The sequence below is a fragment of the Crocodylus porosus genome, unplaced genomic scaffold (assembly GCF_001723895.1).
Source record: "Crocodylus porosus isolate Cpor-Errol unplaced genomic scaffold, CroPor_comp1, whole genome shotgun sequence".
NCBI lineage: Eukaryota > Metazoa > Chordata > Crocodylia > Crocodylidae > Crocodylus > Crocodylus porosus.
Genome location: NW_017728906.1, coordinates 131,752,350 through 131,774,628, shown reverse-complemented (window position 1 = coordinate 131,774,628; position 22,279 = coordinate 131,752,350). Strand labels below are relative to the sequence as shown.

The 22,279-nt window shown below is 38.7% G+C and overlaps 1 long non-coding RNA gene across 1 annotated transcript; it reads right to left on the bottom strand.

Moving 5' to 3' along the window:
* Positions 1-224: 224 nt before the first annotated feature.
* Positions 225-20,739, bottom strand: LOC109306455. The gene is made up of 3 exons (XR_002099999.1): positions 20,727-20,739; positions 10,463-10,466; positions 225-312 (listed from the first exon to the last, which is right to left on the bottom strand). It is a non-coding gene; the product is annotated as an uncharacterized LOC109306455 (long non-coding RNA).
* Between the last annotated feature and the right edge of the window lie 1,540 nt (positions 20,740-22,279).

Genomic DNA, 22,279 nt, shown 5'->3' with positions numbered 1-22,279 from the left:
GTGCTCTTAATAATCATATAGCTTTATTGAAATGAGAGGATGTAAACCAGGGTAGAATTTGGCCAATTACCTTCATATAAAAATAAATATAATCAGCAGGGATCCTGGTTTTCGCTGATAAACAAAATCCCCAATTTTTAGATGTAAAAAATAACCCTAAATCCACATTTTTAGTGATTAAAATGAAACACCATTAATATAGGGATACATATGTATAGTGGTGTTTCATTTTAAACACAGAAAAATGTGGATTTTAGGTTACTTTTTAAATTAAAAAATTGGGGATTTTTTAATCAGCGAAAACTAGGATCCCTTATAATTAGTTGGTATATTGTGGTTTACAGTTCTCTATATCTTTTTCTAGGCATTTTTCACTAAGATTTAACACAAAACTAAATATATCAAGTCAGAATTTTCTCTATTAGTGTTCTTAGTATTTTGTAGGCAGTGGACAACAATGAGGGATCATACTACAATAGCTTACCCATGAACAAAGCCACTGTGTGCTGCACTCCTCTTTCTTATATATCAAGCAAAGAACAGATACGTATTATGCAAAAAAACAAACAAGTAAACCAATGCAAGGAAGCCTATCCTCTTCTAGCTGTACAAAACTTTTATGCATAACAGAACTTTTATATAGATTTATAATAATGATATTCATGGAACTCCCTGTGCTAAAACTGGTTCTTTCTATGGATTCAGTTTACTTCTGCCAATCCACTAGCAAAAGGCATGATGCTGCCATGGGGAAAGTGTTGTCAGGGTTACATCACTATGGTTGTTCCCTGGAATAAAGATATTCTTTGAAAGCCCAGCTAACCTGGGGGACAAAACTACAACTTGTTTCAACAAAAGAAATAATGGAAAGGAAAATGACTAAGTCTAAAAGCACAGAATCTGGTTCTCCATGGACTTGAACCTATGGACTTAAACTTGTGGAAATCATCAAATAATAGACATTTACATCCATTTTGCACAGCTGGAAAAAATATTGCATGGTACAAGACAACAGGGAGCTGGGCCTGCAGCTTTCAAGTCCTTTCATCCCATATATGACATCTAAGCAATTTTAAAGTACCATATTTCCCTTTTTAAAAATAGTCTTCAAAATATTTAATGAAGGTGTCACCCCTTTCTTGTTGTTTTGAAGAAAAATGTCATGTTAGTAGTGTTCAGAAAGACTGAAATGAGCCTTTCATTCAGGAGATATTTATTTTCCCATAAAGAAACATGTTAAATCAATGTCTCTTGCAAAAATGATGTAAGGGCTGTTCTGAAAAACTATTTAAACAAATGTGTGTTACTTATTATTGAGAGCTGTGAAATTGGAGGCTTATGTTTGTGTATGCATGTGGAAGAAAGCAACTTTCATGCATATGAACAAAACTGAAGCCCCAAACTGCCCACAACTGAATCTACAAGTATGTATGTATGTACACAGACACACATTCTTGTAGGTTCTACACAAGGGCTTCAGTCTTGTTCATGTGTATAAAAGTTGCTTCCTTCCACATATACATAAAATGGATATTTAATTTATTCTGCTGTGATGTTAATCAATATTTGCTCTTTCTAATTGCCATAATAGTAGTAGAAGGCCAGACTGTCAGCTCTAAATTAGTGTAGTTTCACTGACCTCCATTAATCTATGCCCATTTAAACCAGCTGACAATATAATTCAGTTTTTAGGACAATCGCTTGCATTTTTTTATGCTACTCTGGCAGATATTAATTAAGTATAAAAATATATTTTCATTATGTTCTCACTCTCCAAATATAGTCTTCATCGTCTCACTGCTCCTACATGTTTCCTTTTAATTTTTTTACGGTGACTAAGAAAAGAAAATATCCCTGAGGCTGTCAAGAAATGATTGAGATTCTCCTTGATGAAAGCATCTAGTTTTTTGTCATTCTGTGATTTGAGTTTTCTACAGCATGAAGGTATTCTTCTGCTCAATTTGCTAGCCTAATTTTCATTCCTCTGTTTGCTCTTTATTGGTGAGATACTTTTTTTGAAGATGACATATACTTGGTATTTCATGTGGCTCTTCTGTGCTTTTTCTCCTCCTTTGAGTTTGTTTTAAATTACACTAAGATTTCATTGCGCGAGAACTAGGAAAGTGCAAAAGTAAATACATGTCTTATTTTCAAAGGTATTTGGCATTGGCAATTCCCATATTTGTAAGTCCTCAGCACGTTTCAAAACCAGATCATTTCTATTTAGGAGCAATAATGTTGGAAAATTTAAGGATATATAATTACATATATGAAGCCATATTTCATGCTTTTCTTTGAAGTGAAAGACAGCGTTAAAAAGGTAAAATGAAAACAATCCTGAAAACAATATAATGCTCTAAATATATTATCATATTTTCTTACATACAATATGCCCCAGAATAAGATACATGCTTAGCTTTTGAAAACTGAATGAAGAAAAAAATCCTTTAAAATTCTTATAAATAGCAGTAACAAACTGAGTAGCAGCAGCCCAAGTTTCCAGCAACTGATTTTTGGAAAAAAAGGTACATGTGGAAGGTGAGAAAATACTTTATTTTCTTTGAGGTGCTAAAAATAAATGATAAGGGATTTTGGAACTCATAATATTAAAAGTTAAAAATAGCATGCAAAGCCTTTCCACAAATCATGTTTGAACTCAGACAATACTGATCATTTTTTTTATTTTTTTTTTTAAACACAGAGGTCATAAAAGCATATTTAGCTGTCATCATTTTTAGGAAAACATTGCACTTTGTTACATTGTATAGTCAGGATAACTTGTGTTAAAGGGCATATTAGCAGGTCATAGTAACCCTGTTGTTTTTATGCTGTTTGTCTCTGTTACCTTAACAAATGCCATAACTCTTCAACAACACTTTCAAACACAACCTATTTTGCTTGAGTAGACATGTCCATGATTGTCTCTAAATATGGTCTGTGTCCATATGTAATAGGGTTAATATCTTTTTAGTAGTACGGCAACTCTATATAATCAACCCAGGGGCCTCAGTAAATTAAAAAAGGGACATTGATTTAAATGTTTTTTGTGAAATATTCCCTTAAGTCCTAGGGGGGAAAAAATAAAAAGTCTAACCATTTATGGTAAGCCCAAAGAATGGGATAGCTACCTAAATGTTTCCACAATGCACTGATTCACTCCTAGTTAGGCAAAGAAAGTGCAGTAGTGTAAGTGTGGACTAATTAAGGACCAGAAGAGTTGCCATGTGAAGAAACAGGAGAAAACAATGCTTATTTTAACCAAGTCAAATGAGAATGTTACAAGAAATATGTGGATAGGTTATAGAGGAAAATATATACATATAAAAATGTATCCACTATCCCCAGGGATTTTACAGAAATATTTTAATAAAACAAACTGCAGTCTGCAAAAGGGAGTCATGTGATAAAGGTTAAGAAGGGAAAACTTGCAGTTATGTTCTACCTTTTAATATATTTATTGAAATACCTGAAAATTCTATCTTTTTTCAGAAAAATAATAGGAATGAGAATGAATTCTGCTTGCATGTGAGGGAGGGATGGCTCTTCTGCCATTCATAGATAAGAGATTTACTTAATTTCCATTAGTAATCATCAAGGGAGGAATCAAAATCAATGTCTTCAATTTCAGTTTCTCCCCAAATTTCATAGCTGCTTCTCATTTTAAATTAGTAATATCAATAATAATGTTTCCAGGTTAATTCTGTGCTCATTTTCTAAGGCCTGAGGGGTAGGGGACTTTTACATGGTAACTCTTAAGTGATTTTACTTTCTAATTCTGCATGTCAAATCAGATGATCTCCCAAATGGGGAAGACTAATTAAAAAACTAGCTGTCTTCCCAACTTTTTCACTGAGAATAAAAAGATCATAACTAGGAGGTCACAGTCATTCTTTGGGGGTTGGGGCTGGGAAGAGCTGACTAGCAATTTTAATTACAGTCTATGGGTTGCCAGGTATATGAAATTAGCACTTACAATCAACTGCATTAATCTTGCTGAAAGTTTTGCACAAAGACCTAGGAAAATCCATATATTCTTGTATTTTCCTACTTTCTTGGGAACCCAGAGGATTCAGCAACTGAAAGAGAGACAAAGAGGGCAGTATTGCAAGGTTCCCTACTTACAGCAGTTAATTTATTTAAACAGATCTATCTAGCCATTTCCACTCATTTTATGAGCCCATGAGTCCAGCAACAATGGATAAGCGCATCAAGTATATTTCCTTGTAGATCTAACATATATCAATAGCACTGAGTTCACAGAAACCATAGGCATTTTAACAAAAAACAAAGCTGGATGAGGCAGTACCAGCCTGTTATTAATAACTTAGTGGTTTAAACCATTTGCCTAGGAAGCAAAAAGCATCAATTGTAGATTCACCCTGGCCTGAGACAATTTAAATAATCATTTTACCCCTACTAGGAAAGCAGAACACCCTAACCCCTAGGTTACAGGCTTAGCTGATGGAACTCCTCCTAATCTGTCAGCAAATAAGCAAGTTTTATAGGGCCAGGAGTAAAGCAAGTGGGATCTAGTATGTCTCTGAAGACAAGCAACAAAATGTCCTGGATTTTTGAGACAAACCCTGAATTTTGACATTCTATCCTGTTGGGACTGAAGAGCCCCTGAGATAGACTTTCATGCCAAATGGACTTTCAAATCCCAAATTTGAAACACTGGACCTAAATTGTCACAAAGCAGTGCCCACTTGAGGGACCACCTTCACAAACTGTAAAGTTAACACAGGTCCCTGAACCCAGCTGGCTGCAAACCAATTTCAAGGCTGTTATGAGCAGCCATAAAACTGACAAGCATCTGAAGGCATTGATACACATGCAAGTGATTTATCTAAATGTCGATTCAACTGTATCCAGTTTAGATGCATGCCCATGTCAACAAGGGTGATATATGTTCATTTGGTCACGTGTGTTAAGTTATATACCTCATTATGCCACTGGATGGTGCTTACATGCCAGGATGTTTTTTACAGAGTAGATTCATGTACACACTTGAGTGATAGCCATTAGAAAACCAGTCACAGAACCTGGATCAATTACATCTGGTTCAGCTAAACTATGTCTATCAATCTTTCAGATCAGCAGGGAACCTGATTAAAAAAAATCCACAATTTTTGGATTAAAAAAGTAACCCCAAATCCACATTTTTCCATGATTAAAATGAAACGCCACTAATAATATTAATGGTATTTCATTTTGATCATGGAAAAATGCTATTTTTTATATCTGAAAACTGGGGATTTTTTTTTATCAGAGAAAACCAGGATCCTTGGATATCATGCTATGATTGGCCCCCTAAACAAGATTTAACCCCATGCATGTGTATAATGTTATGGGTTGTAGTGCATTATCAAGTTGTAATGTCTATCATGGCTTTGACAGACCAGCTGCAGTTTCATGGTTGCCTGAACAGTTCCTACATAGTGGGTGTGTCTACATGTGCACATTTACTGCACAGTAAACAAAATTACTGTGCAGTACAGTTATGCGTCTCCACATCCATGTTCATACTCTGCAGTAAATATGGTGACTTATGCCGACCTGAGTGTAAATTTGATACCTGCATCATGCCTGCTTTATGCCTGCTCAGTTACTGCACAGTAACACACATGTAAATGCCTTATTACACAGTAACACTGTGTGTGTGGACTGACTGGATACTAAAGTTAGTCCTGGTCAGTCAACACACACAGTGTTACTGAGCAGTAAGGCATCTACACAGTGTTAATGCGCTTTGATGCCTGCATATGTAGATAGCAGCCTATTCCCATTTACTGAGCGGTATCTTACTGCATAGTAAATTTAAGCCAGTGTAAATGCATGTGCGGACATACCTAGTCTGTAGAGCATTTTGAAATAGCCCAGATTTTGCTCTCTGAAAGTCAGTCACTTTAGTGTATAAACATAGTGGTGTCCTTGTTTTTGGTCCCTGCTCTTTGGACTCTTTATGCACTTTTTACTAAACAGAAATTACTCTGTCAAGAACAATAATGCAGGAGATTCTGTCCCCAGCTAGGCTACAATCAGGCTCCCCTTCGTTTATTTTCCTTATTGGTTACACAGTGGTACCAGCACATGTTTCGAGGACTGTTTTTGGCTCACCAGCCATATTTTCCCAAACCCTGACCTATAAGATGGGTGTAACAGTATCCATAGTCATTTGTAGGCACTTAAGTCCTTTCTTGGATCTGCCCCATGATAACCATAAGCTTATATTACAAATTGTTACTATTGGAGATATCATGCACAGGTTTGAGTTGCTTTTTTGTTTGTTCCTCATAAAATTGTAGGCAGAGAATTCACAAGCTTAATACTTAAAAGGTTTTAAAGAGAAACCCTGCAAAAAGTGAAATGAGTTCAAAATGGAACACAATTCTCTTCCACTATTTTATGCTGGCCATTTACAGGTAGTCACTTACTCCCATGCAAATAGGTATAAAATGTTACGACCCAGAGTTGGTCATGTTTTACACTCACTTTGCTCAGGTACAAATGATTCCATAAATAGCTGAGCATTAAAGAGAAGGCTCTGCATCTCCATTTTGTTAAAAAATGATCAGTATTTAGTTAATATTATACTGCCATTAATAGACTTCTGACTTAATGTCTATTCTAACATATACAGCAGCTTATAGCTCTTAAAGCTGTGATTTCATGGTTCATATGTGGCTAAAACTAAGAACAGAGAGCTATAATTAGCCATGTTACCCTGAAGGCAAGCAGAAGGCACAGTAGATTTGCACCTTATAGATCAGTAATTCTCAAACAGGGTGCCTTGAGATCCTTTCAAGGGTGCTTTGGGTGTTACACAATGTTAGCACTGTTGGATGTGAAAACATGATTCAGAAAAATAATCCAGTATTTTCAAATAGGAATCCATAGTTTTTCTGAAGTTATTTGCAACAGATATTCTGTATTTTTTTGTACTAAAAAAAGAGTGAAAGCTAAAAGCTTGCACTTCCTGAGGGATGACTCAAGTCTATCAAGGGGTCTAAAGTGTTTGAGAACCACAGTTATAGACTAATGGAATCAGAGATGCATAGCATAAACTTTGATAAGCAGTGTGTTTATTTCAAGTACACATCATCTGTTTACAAAAGTTTATGCTATGCATCTCTGATTTAAGTTGGCAAATAAGGTTCAAATCTACCCTGTTTTTTGCCTAAAGCTAAAGCAGTGTCACCTGGATTATTATTCAACAGGATATAACTTATTCAATCATAGGATACAAAGTAATTACACTACATCTTCATGGACAAACCCTCCCCTCCCCCAATAATTATATTTCCTTATTTGTATTCCTAATTATATGAATCCTTAATTATCTGGTGTACATTTAAAAATATGAGGAGATCTAATTTGGCACAATGTAGAATGTGTAACTGGTACCATAACTTCTATCAAAATGTATAAACATATATTCCCATGCTATTTTCAGGTTAGATTAGCACATTCAACTAAAATGATTTTCAAGAAACATTTTATCACTCCTAGTATTCAACACTTGAATACTTAATATTTAGAAAGACAAGATGAGCCAGCTCACTGGCCTGCTGAGGTCTTTCACTGGCAAACTGTTGACTCCAGACCTAGATTTTTATTACTTTTGAAATAGCTTTGCTAAAGCAGAACAAATACGGTTTAGCTGTGCACAAGAAAATTTACCCTGTTACTGGAGATCTTTGGAGTGGATGTAGAATCACTATAAATTATAGTGATTGCCAGGGATCCTGGTTTTCTCTGATGAAAAAAAAATCAGCAATATTCAATTAAAAAAGGAACCCCAAATCCACAATTTTCCATTATTAAAATGAAACAGGACTATATATATAGAGAGACATGTCATGTTAATCACAGAAGAATGTGCATTTGGGTTACTTTTTTACATCTGAAAATTGGGGATTTTTTTATTAGAGAAAACCAAGATCCCTGGTGATTGTACATAAATCGTATATAAACAAGCACATCCCCCCACCCCATTCCTAGAAGACTGCAGAAGAGGCACAACCAAGAAAAACAAGGCATAGCAGATGTTTTTCTAGGTCCAAGTGACCATCAATTTTCTTAATAGCCCATTTGGGCTTTTTGCGGTGCTTTTCATTAGTGTAGACCTCACACCATTCTAATTGTACCGTATACACCTGGTACTAGATGGTTTTAATCAGCATTAGCTGGAGCATAAGATGTGAACTGGAAAAAACTTTTCTTCCTCTTATTTAAACCTGATTTAGCTGAATGCTATTCTGTTAACACTCATGGAATTACCCCTGATTTAACAAGAAAGTGGGCTGAATGACACCCCAGAAGACACTTTTAACAAATTTGTGACAGGAAGGAGAAAGGCATGCATGTTTCCGGATTTCAGGAGCTGATGTGAGTAGTTTTAACCTTTATGGTGTTTGGAACAGTGCTGTTACTGGCTATGCCTTTTCCCCCTGCTCTGTCTCCTTCCTTCTCTGACCTGTTCAATCCCCCAGACATCACTGTTTCCAGGGCTGACAATGTCTGCAGGCTATAGCAGAAAATAGAGCCTATCATAAAGAACAGGTTGTGAATGGGTGCAGTTTCAGGCAGGTTTGAGTCTGAGTAGTAACAGAGACTGGGCAGGGGCCCTGGACATAAGGGCTTAGCAAAGGCAGAGATAATGAGGAGAGGGGGTATAGAAAGATAAAAGGCTATATACCTTCAATAGATAAATGTATGGAGAGACCACCTTAAGATATCTGAAGCTTGGTAGTAACTATCCCCAGGAGTCAAGCTAAGACTCACTTATCTTCCTTAAATTATATAACAAGTTCAACTTAAACTATTGTAAACTTTTTTTTGTTTCTGCCATCCATAGTAAAAGAAGCTGTTTTTTTGTGTGCTTAATGGAAGCTACCTAGCTCTTGACAGCTGAAGTACCTTTAGCTTACCTTTGAGTCATGGTAAGCCTAATATACTACTGAGCAGTTCAAGAAAATTGGTATACCACTGCATTAAAATATTGATGCATCACTGAGCAACTCTACTAATGACATAATTAACCAAAAAGATGGCAGGCTGAGAAAGTATAAATCTTGAAATACCCTCCCCCAGCGTTAGAAGTTTTGTAGGAGAGTATGCTTTAAAAATGAACAAATAATGACACACATCAGCAGGAATTCTGGTTTTCTTGGATCAAAAAAATCCCCAATTTTTAGATGTAAAATGTAAGTACCCACAATTGTATCAAGCCAACCAAGGCTTTGTCTACGTGGGTCTTACAAACGTCTATGGATGGAGATTCCACAACTTCTCTGGGTCATATGTTCCAGTGCTTCACTACCCTCCTAATGAGAGTTTTTCCTAATATCTAATTTCACTTCCCTTGCTGCAACTTGAGACCATGCTCCTTGTTCTGTCATCTACCACCCCGAGAACAATTTAGCTCCATCCTCTTTGGAACCACATTCAGGTAGTTGAAAGCTACTATTAAATCTCCCCTCAGTCTTCTCTTCTGCAGGCTATATGTGCCTAGTTCCCCCATCCTCTCCTCATATGTTATGTTCCCTAGCCCTCTCACCCTTATTTTACCCTCTACCGGACTGTCTCCAATTTGTCTATACCGTTTCAGTGCCCAAAAATGGACACAGTACTCCAGATGTGTCCTTAGTAGAGGGGTACTGGTCCTGAATAGAGGAGAATAATCACTTCCATTGATCTAGCAACACTCCTCCTAATTCAGTCCAGCTTGCTCTTAGGCTTCTTGACAACAAGGGTACACTGCTGGCTCATATTTAGCTTACTGTCCTCTGTAACTCCCAGGTCCTTTTCTGCAGAGCTGTTGCTTAGCCTGTCAGTGCCTAGTCTGTCTTGGTGCATAGAACTGTTCTGTCTTAAGTCCAGGACTTGGCACTTGTGCTTATTGAACTTCATAAGAATTTTGTTTGGTTTAATCCTCCAATTGTCTCAGTCTCTCTGAATCCTATGCTACTCTCCAGCATATTTATTACTCCAGCTAGCTTGGTATCATCCACAAACTTGCTGAGGATGAATTCCATCCCATCTTCCAGATTGTTGATGAAGATACTGAACAAAACCAGCCCTAAGACCAACTCCCAGGACACTCCACTTGATACTGGTTGCTAACCTGATATCAAGCCATTGACCTACTACCATCTGAGCCTGATGATCCAGCCAGTTTTCTAATCATCTTACAGTCCATTCATCCAACCTGTACTTCCTCAGCTTGCTCACAAGAATGTTGTGGCAGACAAAAGCCTTGCTGAAGTCAAGGTGTATCACATTCACTGCTCTCCCTACATCCACAGAGCCAGTCATCTGGACATAGAACTAAATTGGGTTGGTCAGGTATGACTTGCCTTTGGTGAATCCATGATGACTGTTCCTCCTCTTCCAAGTGCTTAGAAACGGATTCATTGAGGACCTGCTGCATGATTTGTTCAGGGACTGAGGTAAGGCTGACCTGCCTGTAGTTCAAAGTCTTGCTGTAACAAGACCTGATCAGAGCCCTGGTCAAGCCAGTCCCAGTCAGAGTCTCAAGACAGTTCATCCCCTAAGGCTGCATGGAAAAAGGTGTCATCTGCAGCAATCCTAGGCCAATGCCCTGCGCCCAGCTGGTCAGAAAGGGACAATGGGGGCAGCTAATTCCCTGAGGTCACAGTCAACGCGCCCCATATTCTCCAGCCTTTAAAAGCTAGGCCCATCCTGCAGTACCATGTTCAAGTAAAGATCCAGGTACTTGCTCCTGACTTCCCTAAGCATTCTTGCTTCTTCTGCTGGATCTCTGGCCCTGCCTCTTGGCTAACCCTGATTTTGCTCTGGGTCTTCCCAATTCTTACTTCTAGTGAATCATAACTCTGGCTCTGAAGTTTGGCATATCCCAACTCCAGTTATGGCTCTGGCTTACCCTGACTTGGTTCTGGTTAATTGTCATGGTTCTGACTCCTGCTTCACCCTGATTTTGGCACTGACATCCGAATTATACCTTTCAGCTCCTGACTCCAGGCTCCTTGGAAATCCTGCCCATGGACTACATCTGTGTATCAGATGACCTTTGCTACCTGCCCAAGTTCCTAACAGTGACCCATACCATGGGAGAAAATGTTTTCTCATGGTACAAAGCTTGAGCTTTCAGACCATTCAGAATGGCTGTCCCATTATATTATCCCTGTAAAAGAGATTGAGAGATGAAGTAAAACATTTGAATAGTGATGTTTCAGTAGAAATTCAGAAGTTGACATTGATAGCCTAAACCACATATTAAGAGGTGTGAAGAAAGATGAGTATAGAAACAGAACAGTTTTTGAAACACTAGATGAAAAAGTATCTTTCTGTGAACCTGATGCCCAACACTTCATTTGCAGTGCTTGCACAAACAGGCAAAATGGAATGAAAATCAAGGGAAGGAGAAAAAAAAAAGTGATGTTGGAGACATTGTGAGATGGGGTATATTCTGAAAGAGAGTGGAGACTTTATAGCCTTGTCATGACTGTAAACAAGATGGGAGGCAATGAGTGGTAGGCTCTGAATAGGACATATTAATTGAAGAAAAAAATCCACATTATGGTTTCATGAATATGTCATCTCTTTTCCATTCACAAGCACCAGACGATAGCAGATAAATATGTCTCAGAAAGTAAACACTACTGCAAAGAACATTATGCTCTCTATAAAAAATAAAGGGGTGAGGGGAAGAGAGGCTGAAGAGGTCAAAATAGTGCTCTGACCCTCTATATTATTAAAGAATCTAGATTCCTCTGAATTAAATCTGTTTACACTTGATGCATTTGGTCCTTCAGCTTTTGAATTGAAAGGAACTTCCTGGTTGCAAGTACTCTTGTAAATTAAAGCTTGACATACCAACACAAATAGTTTTAAAATCACATTACAGCCAAAGAAACAACTTGGCCTAAATGCACATTTGATACATACTTGGAACCATCCCTAGAATAACAATCAGCAAAATGATAACTGCCATACCCCCCATCTTCTGCAACATTTAATGTGAGATATTAGAGAGGAATTGATTTATATTTTATCTGACATTTGTCTGTAGCTACAGGCATGCCAATGTGACCCATGAAAAAGGGGGAAAAAAGTTACATGTCTTTCTTAATTTATTGCTGTTGCTATATATCTTAGATACCTGATTTATGAGTCTTTTTGATAATATAATCCATTGCAACACTTTCATATGCCTCCTTTGACTTACACTGTGTGTTTGCAGTAGGACAAAAAACAACATTTATGATTTTTCTTTTTTTTTCTTTTGCTATTTAGCTTCACCACTCTCACCCCTAAATAATTTCTAAAGAAAAAATACCCCTGGTGTAATTATACATTACAACTATTAAACTGGATATATGTCTTCTTTAGCTATTTGGAAAACAAAATCATTTTTCCCTTTTAAAAGAAGTATATCTCCTTTCCTTGTTTAGGACTCGAAAACAGAAATATTTCAAACAAACCATATATCTGTTTATGTACAAAGACAATGACAAGTATCTAGGAGCTGATGTTTGATGGTGAAGGTGGAATGTACAGGCTTTAGAAATGATAAGAAAAAGCTTGTGTTTTATTTAAGATAAAACAGAAAGCATGTTGAAGTTTATTTCTTAAAGTAGAACATATAAAATTAAGTCATTTCTTGAACAGATCCCATAATTTAGCAGACCATAAATGACCATCTGAAATATAAATATTCATAACTAAAAATACAGAAGGGTATATTCCATCATTCACCTTTAACCCAACTGAAGTCAAAAGCTATAAGTGGAGTGCTCAGGAAATGTTTTTAGACAACCTCCTAAATTGAAATAATGGAAAGAGATATATCCATTCTGCCTTTAGCGATGTACAGATAAATCCCAGACTGGTTAAAAGCAAAAGAACTTGTATAACCATATCTAATAAAGTTATACATCTTAAAAGCATTTTTTATTCTATACAGAATGGGAAATAGACCCTCACTCTATCTTCGTTGTTAGTCAGTTATCTGTAGAACAAGTGCCAGGGGTTATGTTGTTTGGTTTGTTTATGCATTTCCATTAGACATTTTGCCAAAAATATTTTTCAGATCCGTCTCTCCTTTCCACTGAATATTGCAATCACTAGGCTGAAAATTCAAGTTCCCTCTTGTTTGCTGACCTTCTGGCCCAATGATTCATGAATTCAAAACTGCAGCTTCAGCAAAGGAGGAGGGGTGGAGGGTTCCCTCCTCCTTCAAGATTATTTTATAACTTGGTAGGTAGGGGGCACTTGCAGAAGTTGAGTGTTCAAATTCCTTCTGGCTGAGGAAGGCTTATTACCCAGATCCCACTACCAGGATGTGTTTTAGGCTAATGTTCAAAAGGTAGGCAGCGCTAGCTCTTCTTCTGAGTACAAGTGGCCTGGCTACCATGGTTTGTACTGAGTTTTTTGCTGTTGGTGTGCATAAGATGAGGATGCCCCCTCACTGAAGTCCCTCCAGAGATTTAGACTAGGGGGGAAACTGACACACTTCATCTGAACCTAGACAGAGGTCTGAAACCTCTCTGAAAAGCTTAAGTTGGTGTTTGTTGGTAGAAAACACCAAACATATCCAAAGGATTAGATTTTTTTTTTTAAAGCAGTTTTGCCTCCACCATCTCTTAAAAAAATAGTAGGGGTAGCATTCTGTACTCTTCCTTTTCATCTGACAACTGTCTGTATTTCATCTTCTACATGGTATTGTACTGGAACCTACATGCAAGTAGGAATTTTATTCCAGGTCATTACAGGTACGGTTATAGATACAACATATGGTTATGGATTAGACATACACAATAGGCCACACATTGGCCATGTCCACAGCCAAGCATACATGTGAACTCCTTACGGATGTGAAGAGACCTTAAACGTCTCCCAGATGTATTCAGCCAAACCCTTGACACTCAGAACTTATGCTCCTGTCCTTTCCTCCCCAATAGCTGAGTGCCAGGGCAGCCACTCGGAAGCTAGAGGACCTGGGTTCTAAGACTCTCTAATCCAGGGGATATTTAAACCTAGGTCCCTCTGATTTCTAATCATAGCGCTCTGACCTCCACACCACAGGTCAAACTTTTTTAGCCTTTTTGCTGACACATGTTTTCAAGCTCCTGTCTTAGGTATTCACATGAAGGAGGTAAGGGGAAAGACACGTAAAGCCAGGAGGAAAGAAGCAAGCCAGAGGGTGTGTAGATCAGTGAGATGGCTGCTAGCCTAATAAGGAACTGGGCTGGGCTCTTGTTCCGAGTCCCTATCTTGTCCTCCATACATTTTTTTCTAACCAGTATTTTATTAGGTCAGCCTCAAAAAGAGCAGTGGAGAAGATTCTGAATGGTAGCTGACCTGTGATATGGTGATTAGTATGCCCTGTGCTAGGGCATCACAGAAGACCCAGGTTCAAATGCTTGCTAGATGAGGAAGGTGGAAAATCTTGATCCACTACTTTCTATGTGAGTAGAGTACCATAGCCACTCTCACCTACTATGGAGAAAAAGATAAGAAGTCTCTCTTCCTCTCCCCCAGTGTTCCTTTTCATCTCCTTCTCCAAGACACTTCTTCAAAGGTACTTTGAGAAGAACAGTGTTAGAAAATGCTCTGGAGCTCACAAAAATTTATAAACCTCTTTATCCCTTGTGCATAGGTTTTGCTACAGGTATAATATCAATTTTTTTTTTCTATTTTCATCCAGATTTTTTTATATTGTGGGTCATGAAGAATGGTTTACATCATACTGCTTTGGATAAATTAACTCTTTTTTCAACGAAACAAAGAGATTCAGAAAAAAAATTAACCTTTCACATGGAAAATCTATCTCTTTTTTAGGTGAGTTCACAAAGTTCATTATCTGATAATGATTATTCATTGTGAGCTCACATATATATTTGATGAAATATTTATAAAGATTTACAATCGTGAAATTCATAAATATCACAAGCTTCATTTTATGTCCATGGAAAGGCATGGTAAAAGAGCATTCATAACACTTTTATATGAATTTTAGTGAATGTTAGGGACATGGCTTTGCAAACATTCATAAAATATTTATGAATATTTCAAGGTTATGTAGGAACATTATGAAAAGCAGCAACTGTGTGTGCTCAGTCAGCTATTTTTCAAACTTTAATATCTTGACCTTTCCTAAATATTTTTTTAAACAACAAAGAATCTTTATCCACAGGGGGCCTCATACTGAATGAGGATATGCAGGGTTACTCCTTGCATATGCTGAACTGTCTGCTTGCACAACAGAAGGCAATCTGTTGTCTATTCCAACAGCTGCACTGAGTTGCTCAGGGCTTGCTTATCCTGCAGAGCAGGAAAAGGAAATGGGGACAGATAGCTGATGAGTCAGGGAAATGATGGGGATCTTCTGCATGCTAAACTCATGTCAGACCTGCAGTGACTACGTTTTACAGAAATACTCCTAAAAGGCTATTTCACTTGCTAGATCATTTCATCATTTAATACCTTATAAAGATATCCACAGAACCAGCTGGGTGATACTGCTAGCTCTGCATTCACAAGTTGCACAAAATTATTATTGTTTTCATGTTTTCAACCTACCCTTAAAAACGATGAGAGAGGTGGCTAGGGATCACTATGAAAACTTTCAAAAGGGAACAAGAATCTACTGCTACTAATTATACTAATGCTATAATCTGGCATTTAGAATGACAGATATATATATAGCTTTTGGGACCCATGAGAGAAACCTTGACTGTATCTTGGGCATTTCCTTCTAATGACAGGGAACTTTCTGTTTTATCTCTGATCTCTTTTACTACTTAATAGTACTTATTTGCCTTATTTTTCCTTCCTCCATATTAAACCAGAGGTAGAAATTACATGAGTCTATTCCAGCCTTCTTTTCATATTTAGAGTTCTCCTTATCAGTTGTACCAGCCTCAGTCCCAAAGGGCTAGAACCCCGGGTATTACAGTTTAGCCACCATCACTTACTGATGAATGGATGCCATATACTGTATACCCTTCCATGAAAAAGGTACAGTCCTTTTCATAAATGGTTCCCAAACCTTCCCCATGGTACCAATCTTTGAGCCATCTGTTGTTCTTCATTATCTTGTAAAACTTCCTCTAAGAATTGCAAGAACTGGAAGAATTTAGCTGAAGATCATCTAAGTTTCATGCAATCTTTCTTAATGTTTAATTGGAAATCTAATAGTGTCAGTTATCTAGACATGAAGGTCAATTAGTGGATTCCTCCCTGCATTTATTAGGACAGATTTGAGACCCAGAAATAAATCTAATATCCTTACTGATGGCAGACGGCCATGGGTAAAGATATGAGGATAAGGATAACTGAAAGGTAGATCTTTCAGATAACTTTCTTTTTATAACTTTCTATTCCTATAGAAAAGACATAAAGTAGATCTAATCTAAATGGAGTTCAGGCAATCAAGATAGATTATGTGACATTGTAAACTATGTTTTTAAGATAGAGGTCAGTATAGGAATATAAGGAACTGGCTAATGGGAAGATAGCTGATTGTGTTGAAAGTGCAACAATGAACTGCAGGGAGGTTATATGTGTAATTCCTCATGGAAAGCATAATTCTAATAGACAATTTAATTTATGATCTTTACAAAAAACAAAAAAAGCAGGGGATGCTGGGCACAGACAGCTGGCTGGTGCTGCACAACTGGCAGGGAAGGCGATGGACTAGGAGTGCCCTGGGAGGTGGTGAGAGGGAGCATGGGTCCCGCACAAAGCCAGCTTGGGCAAGTCCAAGCAGCACTATTCCTGTGAGGCACTCAAGAAGGGAAACCTGAAGAACAGAAGCAGTTGCCAACTAGTACAAATTGCTTGGACAAAAGCAGTTAGAAGTAGTGCCCCAAGGCACCCCAGAACCAAGTTCATCACCTCAGTAAGGTTGGGGGAGACTCAGTGAATGCTAAGGCACCAATGCCCTGCCTGGCCAACTAGCCTGAGCAATTTAAGTTCAGTTACCTCTTCCTGTTATGATCCTTTTGAGGCACCGGCATGGTTACCGTCCTAAGCAAATTCAATCCTCACATAGCACCTGAAAGGAGACAAATCAAGTGGAAAGCAAACTCATCATCAAGGTCCAACAACAATACTAGAGGAGAAAGGGGTGGGATGTAGGGGAAGTAGTGCCCAACAGAAGCCCAATCCAGGTCAATACCATTGTGACAGGCTCACACCCAAAAAGGCTGCCGATGGGTAGTGTGTGTGCCCTGTTCACCTGGTCATGATGCAACTTCTTCCTTTCACCTGTCATGACTTGCTGATTTTATAAAAGGAATGGTTGATTATAGGGAGGTTGTACCTGTAACCACTTGGACTTGGTGTGAGCCTGTCACAATGGGATTATATGGTCCAGTTGACTGTAATAAAAGAGCAAACTGTTTATCCAAGAAACCCTGTGTTGGCACTCATCAGTCTGTCCTTGAATAATATTTACTCTCATAGAAGTGCTCTCTTATAATTAAACATATATTCATTATGTTTGGCTGATTTTTCTTAGAGTCCTTCTGTGGAAAAATTCTCATGATGATATGGGTAAGAACAAAAGCAAGAACAAAAATCTGTGTATCATGCTGTCATCAAGCAATGCTGAAACATTCTTACATTGGTTTCTAATTGCAAGTGGGATCCTTAGTGGGGCTTGCTGCACTACACATGCTTTCTAATATTGGATATATAATAAATGATGAAATAAATGGTGCAAGTAGAGTGGTAGGGTGCACATTTTTAATATGGTGCTTACAAAGGAAATAAATGGTAGACTAGTGTTTCAGTGGAATCAGTATGACTGCCTCTGAGAAACTGAACCTTTTATTCTCAATTTCTGGATTCCTTTTAAAGAAAAAAAATATTTTTTTGGCTTCAGTATTCTTGGAATCCTCTCTGAACTGCTGATGTCTATATTCAGGGTTAGTAAAGATACATGTGTGTGTGAATTTGATTTCTGGTGAGGGATTAGTATTTGCGTATCTAATTCAAGTGAGAATTTCAAAAGCATCTAATTCAGCTTAGCAGCAAAAGGTCTCATTAAATTTATTCAAAATCATATAGGCACTCAAAGCCTCATCCTAAAATATGATTTATTTCAAGTTTATCATTGAATGTGCTTTTTAGTGTGGGAGTTGCAAATATTGTTAATTGCATTTCTGATTATTGCATGTTCCAGTACGCAATGTATCTGTTTCAATATATTTACATAGCCTTTCTTAATAGCACTTCATAGTGAAAGAGAATGGCCCAAAACGTGATTAATATTTTCTCTACAATAATGGATGCAGTATAAAATAAAACAGGAGAAAGGTTCAGCAGAAATAAAGCATTCCCAATCCTCAGGAAACACCGCCTAAGGTTATAAATATAAGAAGTCACCAAAAAACATAAGAACCCAGGCATATAAAACAGTCAGCAAACACAAAAAGCACATATGGGTAGTAAACATGAGTGCAAACTGAAAAAAAAGAGAAACATGACAACATACTCAGAAAAAAAAGTGCGCTCAAAACAGATCACCTGAAAAAATATGCAAGTCTCAGGCAAGGCTGAACCTCTCTCTGTGCTGTACTGTCCTCAGGAATACTGTGTTTACTCAAATCCAAGATAAGGGTTTCGCCCCTTCATTAACATAGGGGGGAAGCCCCACAACTTGGATATGAGTACCAGGGGTGGGGGCAGAGGGCCAGGCAGATGTTTCAGCTCCAACTCCAGCCTCAACCTGTCAGGTTGGGGTCACAGCTGCAGCTGCTGTGTACCTCACTGCTGTCTCCTACTCTGCTGCCTGCACCCACTGCTGCCTCTGACCTCCATGGAGCTGCTGCTACCAGTGCTTCTGCCCCCTCCAGTAGCAACAGAAGTGGTGGCAGCAGCTCCTGGTCAGACTCCAGCTCCAGGACCCAACTGGAGTTGCTGTAGCTGCAACAGTTGTTACCAAGCTGGCCTGGACCTAAAGCAACCACATGCTCTAGGCTTCAGGCTGCAGTGGGGCTAGGGCTGGGATGGAGCCAAAATTAAGCATTGTGGTATGGGTAAGTGGAGAGCAGAGGTTGGGGTGGGGGAGAGGCTGCCATGAATCCAGGTGGGAGGACAGGCGGGCAGGCATTGTGGAGGAGGTCAGGTGCTGGGCTAGGTAGGCATTAGAAGGGGAGGGGAAGGTGGTGGAGGGGCAGGGGGCAAGTTGTGGGGGTTGCCTGCCGGCTAGCCCTGCAGTCTGAAGGGGCAGCCAAGCAACCTAACTTCTGCCCCGCCAAGGCTTGCCTCCATGGATTGAATCTAATTATTAGACAGGTCATTTTAAATTCAGAGTTGTCTTGGATTCAGGTAAATACAGTACTTTCCTTTCCTAATTATAGCCCCAGTTAAATGATATATATAGGTATGCATCTATTACTAACATTGAGCAGCACTGAAAAAGAAACCACTGAATTTGCACAATAACCATGCCCATGGGAATTATATTAAGGGACTGAGTACAATCTCTGGTTGCTCTGAGGTATTCTCTCATCATTGATTCCTTGTTCAATTGAAAGGAACAGAGGACCAAATTTTGTTGCCTTTTTATGTGCCCAAATGTTTGTTTTTGAGTAACATTTTTGGCATGTTCAGTTTGCCATTACATTACCTTTGTAAAGTTATATTATATATATTATATTGCCATTATACTACCTGTGCTTCCTGTGGCTGCTAAACTTTTACAGTAGGGTACCTGCTCGCCAGGCAGCTTTGCAGTGGCATATGCACATAAAGTAGACATAAGTCAAAAAATCCTGCCTTGCAAAAACTCATGAATAGCAGAAAAAGGAGGTCTTTTTCATATTATTGCTCCAATAATTGAGTGGCTAGGGCACTTACCCAGACAGCAAGAAACAGAAGCTCTAGACTTCCCTCATACAGAAGAGGTGCGTCTACACAGGACTTTTACTGCAGAGCTGCCAAATTGCCTCTGCAATAAAACATCACCTTCTATATGTGCAGTACTGTTAGGATGCAATAAACTAATTAACTCCACCATAGGTTAGTATTGCCAGACACAAGTGCTATCCTATGGTGGAGTTATTTACTCCACCACAATGCATGTGTAGATACTAACAGAGCTGGCTGAAGCATGAGGGTGCTTCTGTGTGGGCGATGCCTGCTGGCTAGCCCTGCACTGAAGGACCCTTGTGCCCCTGCTGTACCCTCATGCTGCAGCATGTTGAGCCAGGTTAGAAACGAACTGGGCAGGCAGGATGGCCAGCCCCGGTTCAATGTGCTACAGTCCTGGGTGCATGTGTAAATGCTGCACTTGCGGAAAATAAAATCTGGTGCCCAGGATATTTGAAATTGTGTTTCTCTGGGTTTAGAACCAACAGGCCACAGCTGAGGCAATTTCTTCTCCTGTGCAGCCAGAGTACAACATTAATTCAGCTTATTGCTCTGTTATGAAGGTCTTTCAGGGGTTGGAGGAAGGGTAGGAAAGGAGCTCAGTATGTCAAAAGTTAACCTGTGAAGGCTGACACCAAATCTAAGAGAGAAAGTAATGGAGCAAAAGAGGATCAGGAAAGGAAACATATTCACTGGATCAGAGAGAGGCATTTTGGACCACAAGGAGCTAGATAATTTTGTTTAATGTAATAAGGCAGATATACTCCTCTTTTTCTTTTGGAGCTACAAAAATAGGTACAACTTACAAAGTATGAAGCTGCAGCTATCATACTGAAAGAGGTATAGACTAACTACGGCACACAAGAGATAGAAATATATTTTCCAACAACATTCATCTGTCATGGTTACATTTGAAAAGTAGGAAAACAATATATACAGGTATTATATGTTGTAATCTGTGTTGCCCCTTCTTAAAATATTAGCATTACAAACTGCTGAATTATAATCACAGGTCTACTAAATATATTGTAAAAGAAACTATTCTGTAATGTCGCATGTACATTATGGTTTAGGGAAAATGTATTAATGCATCTGGAACAGAATATTCAGCAACTTGAACTCAAGTAATCATATATATAATAAAATGGACATTTATAGGTGTGGGTTACAGAGGTCCAATTTAATTAAAAGGCCTTCATATAATCAGGTATTTAGTATCCACAAAATATTTTGCTACCCACCTATTCTTCTGAGAGATATTGCCTTGATTTTAATTTTAATCCTGGCAATACCTCTCCTAATAGATTAGTTTTAAATGTCAGTATTCAACATGCCAGCCAAATGCAGCAAATGAAAATGTGATTATAAGAAGTATGATGACTGTACAGAATCTATAATGCATTAGTACAGTTGCACTTTAACATTTCTTGCATACAATATTGAGACAGTAGTCAAAGGCTGTGTAGTTCCAAGCGTTAATTGTTAATAGATGAAATAAGTAATCATTCTGACACACTTCATTTTTGAAGGCTCCATATGAACAAAGTTTAAGCATATTTGGGTAACCCTACAAGATGTGCCTACTGTTTATAACACCCAGTATGGACAGATGCAGCACTGCGGGTTTGGGGAAAGTCTAGTGAAATGATTCTTTGACCTACACTGTTGACTTGACTGCTTTCACAACTTGGTAAACACTGCTTATGTACTCATTCTTTTATCGCATTTCCCCTTGGTACCAGAAAAATAAAGATTTCAACCCTGCCATTTGTCCATTTCTCTCAACAGATATCTTAACCCTTGGTTTTTATCCCTTACGCATGGAAACATTTGCACCCATTCAGGGGGTAGAAAGCACCCTGTTCAAATTCACAGATGACACTAAGATGTGGGGAGAAGTGGGCATGCTAGAAGGGAGGAATAGGCTGCATTTGGACCTGGACAGGTTATAGGGGTGGGCAGATGAGAACAAGATGGGTTTCAACACTGACAAGTGCAAGGTATTGTACTTGAGGAGGCAGAACCAGTAGCAGACCTACAGGCTGGGGAACTCCCTTTTTGTCAGTGCAGAGGCTAAAAGGATCTTGGAGTCATTATTGATGCCAAAATGACCATGGGCCAACAGTGTGGGGACGTGGTCAGGAAGGGCAACCGTACCTAGTCATGCATCCACAGATGCATCTCAAGCAGGTCCAAGGAGGTGATCCTTCCCCTCTATCCAACACTGGTCAGGCTGCAGCTGGAGTACTGTGTCCAGTTTTGGGTGCTGCACTTCAGGAGGGATGTGGACGACATGGAGAGGGTCCAGAGGAGGGCCACCCGCATGATCAGGGGTCATCAGAGCAGGCCTGATGAGGAGAGGCTAAGGGACCTGAACCTGTTCACCTCCACAAGAGAAGGCTGAGGGGGGATC